The sequence below is a fragment of the Engraulis encrasicolus genome, chromosome 24 (genome assembly GCF_034702125.1).
Source record: "Engraulis encrasicolus isolate BLACKSEA-1 chromosome 24, IST_EnEncr_1.0, whole genome shotgun sequence".
Lineage (NCBI taxonomy): Eukaryota > Metazoa > Chordata > Actinopteri > Clupeiformes > Engraulidae > Engraulis > Engraulis encrasicolus.
The window spans coordinates 16,354,648-16,359,647 of NC_085880.1; positions in this window are offsets into that span (position 1 = coordinate 16,354,648).

Here is a 5,000-nt window from a genome sequence, read left to right on the forward strand (position 1 = left end):
GCATGTTTCTGTGGCCGACTGTAAGTGTCTTGGCCCAGTCCCTTCACTCTCCATTGTTGAGGCACATTCCACCCCTGCACTAACAAGCTTGCGGTCTCAAGCAGCACATACACACACACACACACGGGCACAAACAGGGCCAGGCACAGAAACACACACACACACACACACACACACACACACACACACACACACACACACACACACACACACACACACACACACACACACACACCATGTGGTTGCAGTGACAGGGCTGTCAGGTTTTGGAAGGCAGTTAAAGAGGGTTTCCTGCCAGAGAGAGGGAACGGTGTGTGTGTGTGTGTGTGTGTGTGTGTGTGTGTGTGTGTGTGTGTGTGTGTGTGTGTGTGTGTGTGTGTGTGTGTGTGTGTGTGTGTGTGTGTGTGTGTGTGTGTGTGTGTGTTTCTGTGGGCATCCCAGTGGAACCAAAAACACACCCGTTCCAAGTACTTCCTACCTCAATCTCTCAAGAAGTCTTTGATGTAGAACAGTGGGGTTGTTTTGAATGTTTTGAACTCTGTTCTGTGTTTGTGCGTGTGTGTGTGTGTGTGTGTGTGTGTGTGTGTGTGTGTGTGTGTGTGTGTGTGTGTGTGTGTGTGTGTGTGTGTGTGTGTGTGTGTGTGTGTTTGTGTGTGTGTGTGTGTGTGTGTGTGTGTGTGTGTGTGTGTGTGTTGTGGGGAGTGTGGGGTTCAGGTTTGGGGACTCCTCCACATCAATTTGCCTCTTACACCTTGTGAACAAGCGATTTATTGTGACATGTCAATGCAAAACTTAGCAGCTCGAGTGAGGTGAAGGATGACCAGGGCCGGATTAGCGCACAGGCTAGCTATGGATCCAGCGTAGAGGACCCCACCTACCAGGGGCCCCCTAATTGGCCAAAAATTGCAGAATTGTGACAAAATATAATAAGGAAAAATTAATCTGTCATGTTACATACAGTTGGTAGACATGTTGTCCTTAATTCCCCCCAGGTGAAAAAGTGGTTCAATTTAGTACAATAAAAGCATGACTGAAGTGTACTTAGCATGTTAAAAGTGCACTCGTGCTTTTTGTGCTAAGAAAAAGTATGTTTACAATATGCTTATTTAAAGTGTACTTAAAATTAGATGTAATTAAGTTGCTCTCAAAGAAAGTACACTTAGCGACCCATACTTCAAGTGGACTTCGAAGATGTTTGGCTAAAGTGTATTTAGAGGAATATACTAATAGTGTTCTAATAGTGAACTTACTAAAAGTGTATTTTTTAATAACATATTGCAATTGTACTTTTTAAAAGTGCAATATGATTACACTTCACCCAAATGTCTTTGAAGTGTGATTTTCTATAGTGCGCTTTAAAGTAAATCGTTTTAACATATTGCAAGTACACTTTTTCTAAGTGCACCATGATTGTACTTCACCCAAATATCTTCAAAAGTGTGCTTATGTCACAGGTGGGGCGCGCGTTTGCTGGCCGCGCCCACTTTGATACACTGCACAACACCAAAAAACAAGACACAAGTTCCAGTTTTCGTTCTATTTATTTACCACCACTGGATTAAAAGTCAAAGGGGTAGGCCTAGTTGTCTCTGTCCATTACCCACGGGGGAACCCACCCACGCCCAAGTCTGAAGTCTCCAATGGAATGCTTGGACAGTCCAGCCACCAAGTCCATCCGTGCGGGGGTTGCGAGGTGAATTACACTGCAACGGGGGCATGGCACACACGTTCAATCGGGAGCAGCTGACGGTGATGAGAAGCGATGGGAGTTCTTCTGCGTAGGCCCGGAATAGCTGGTTGGTCTTCAGCAGTCTTGGGTGCGAGCGAGAGGAAAAGAGAGAGCGAGAGAGAGCGAGAGAGAGCGAGAGAGAGCGAGAGAGAGCGGCGCACTCACGGGGGCCAAGTAACCAGGCGAATACGAGTCGCTCATCTTCACGGTGGGGTGCATGTCCGTCTCACCCCTTTCCATCGAGGCAGGTTCACCTGGCCGTCACTCTGATTGCGGACTCCTTCTGGGCACTATGCCAGTCGCGCTCTCCTCCGAGCTGCCAGTTTGCCTTCTGATCCATAGGATCGCGTCCACTTCTCATCCAACTTCTCGTCCCTTTCGCCTGGCTCTGTCCGGTTACCGGTGTCCGACGTCTCCCATCTTGCCGCTCCACTCTCGCCTCTCTCTCCCCTCAGGATGGCATTCTCGCAGTCATCTCTCCTTGCGGCTTCCTCCTCACAGTCTAGTTTCTTGCTGTTTAAAACTCACCAACCCACGTGCACCAATCACCTCCATCCTCCTCACCTGCGCTCCATTATCCTAATCATGCTCCAGGTGCATTACATTGGGAATGAATGACATCTAGTTTTCGGTTCACTTGGGCCTCAATTGTCACCCCGTGACACTTACACAAGTGCATTTACCCATAATGCACCATCATGCATGTCCAATCATGCAATGCACTTCTTGGAGGTAAATTTCTCAAACAGAAAGCCATTCATCCTGAAGGAATATTTTTGGTTTGCATGAAAATATTACTCATTGTTATATTCTGTGTTTATTGTAGGGGTTTTTAAAATTTAAAGTGGTACACAAAAAATGACCATGTTCCCACCGTCATTATGATGGTCACGTATATGTTCTGGTATATATAGGCTCACACTTCCTACAGTGTCGTGGCTGGAGGTAAGTTGGAACGAATTGTTGATACAATGAATGCAGTGTCACCAATAATCATCAATCCAAATGATCAACTTCAGGAAGGAGGAGCAAGATTGACAGAAAGTGAAACGTGTACCTGAAGTCTCTGTGTCAATGCAATGATTGTAAATGCCAGTCATGCTAGGCATGCATACTGCAACACTACTGTAACTGTGGATGTGTGTAATGTATAAGCTCTGACAACCAGCATGGGTTGTAATATTACATTTATATTATTTCATGTACTTGGGAGTGTACTGTAAATACACTTCAAGCATACCTGTTATATATTTACAATACTTCATATGATATACTTTTTACAGACTTAAAATGTTCCAATGTAGTCCAAAGAAGCATGAAGTTAATATACTTTTATTGAACTTCTAGTAACAATAAAATGTTATAGAAGTGTACTCAAGCACACTCTTAATGCCATACGAATGCATGAAAATCTAATATACTTTCAAAAGTATGCTTGTAGTGCACTTAAAGTTGTCCAAAAGCGGTGCCAATTTAGCATCCTCAGTGTGCTGCAAGTGTGCTGACGTACTGCTTTAGTAGTGCTTCAGCGCACTAATAGTGCAATGAAGCGCACTTTAAATCGCCGAAAATAGTACACTTTGTACTAAGTACGGTCAAAAAAAGTACACTTTAAGTATATGGGTTTTTCACCTGGGCCACCTCGAAATTGTGACACGGTCTATTTTAATTTGTAGTGAAATTTACCGTCCAGGGGGCCCCACAGCAACCTGTAGCCCAGCGGCCACAGGTCATCTTAATCCGGTCCTGAGGATGACACAGCATTATATTACACTTAGCTGATGCTTTCTAGCCAAAGCGACTTATAGTTATTAATTAAGTACAATATATTAGTTACAATCACTGGAGCAGTGAAGGGTTAGGTGCCTTGTGCCCACCTCTTCATCCTTGCCAACTCCTAGCTGCCAAGGCGTCACAGTGTCCCAGCTGCCGCAGCGTCCTTACTGCTCACAACCAGCCCTGGCAGGGGGCTCCCCTAGGTGGCCGCTGGTCTCTGCCTGAGGTTTCTTCCTGGCTATAGGTTTTTTTTTCTCAGACCTCATTGAGCTTTTCCCCCCCTACAAACTATGATTCAAGCGAAAGGGAGTTTTTCCTCACCCCTGATGCCACCAGGGGCCGCATCTGAGCGCCCAATCTCTGTGTGACTATCTATGACTTATGCTAGACCCAGCCACTATGGACCTTACACATCTAAGAATCCCGGTCCTAACCTACGTTGACCCTACGACTCTACGATCTCTTTCTATCTCTTCTTCCTCTGCCTTCCTGCTATCTCTGCCTCACCTCTCTTCCTCTCCTTTTAAATCCACCTCTAACAATTATGTTCTTTTTTTTCTCATTTGTTAAGCACTTTGAGTTGCATCCCTTGTATGATACAGTGCTATACAAATACAATTACCTATTATTATTGCTCAAGGGCACCTCTACCATGGAGTGAGTTAGAGAGTGAATGGCCAGGATTCCAACCTGTAACACCCTCTGATCGAAAGCCCATCTCCTTAACCACTAGGACACCCCTGCCCCGTCTCCGTGCACAGCAAGGATACAGAAATATACTACATTGTTGTTTACACACAGAGAAACAGAAACATACATGTGGGTAACGCGAAGGACATAAACGGAAAATAACCCAACATAATGGTTCCAAAATCAAAATAGGTTTTAAGGGGTCAGATTTGCAAACTTCTCCTTCATGCTTTTGTGGTGAGTTTATAAAAATGTTTTATGTTTTATAAAAAATCACTCCATATTGTTCTATTTGGGCTTAACTTCTTGTACTTGACAATAACATTTTAGTGACTTTTTGATATTACCTAGAGAAAATACTGTTTAAAATGTAACATTTTCAGATTTTTGGGATGTCTTTAAGAGGGATTTGCATTTGTCCTCTTGAAATATTCTGATATTGACACAACAGATCAATATTTCTGTTGGTAAATCCAGTTTCCAGCAGCAACTTACAGCAATGACAAGCTGCTCTTTATCTTACGGTACGCTCACAAACACCCACTAACCTGGGGGTTGCCTAAAAGTACAGAGTAGGTATGCAAGTAACTGACTGAGCAACATGTCATCATAAAAGTAAGATAACACCATGATTTTAACTGTCTATCGGGTTTGTGCACTACGCCCCGTGTCAGGTTATGTCTAGGGATTGTTTTGGTCTGGGCATAATTTCGCAACAATTTTACCATTCACCTTGATTTTTTCGCTGTTCTTGGCAAAAGTAAAGCTGTAGAAATGTTGCTTTACTGACAGGTTAAGGTTAGCC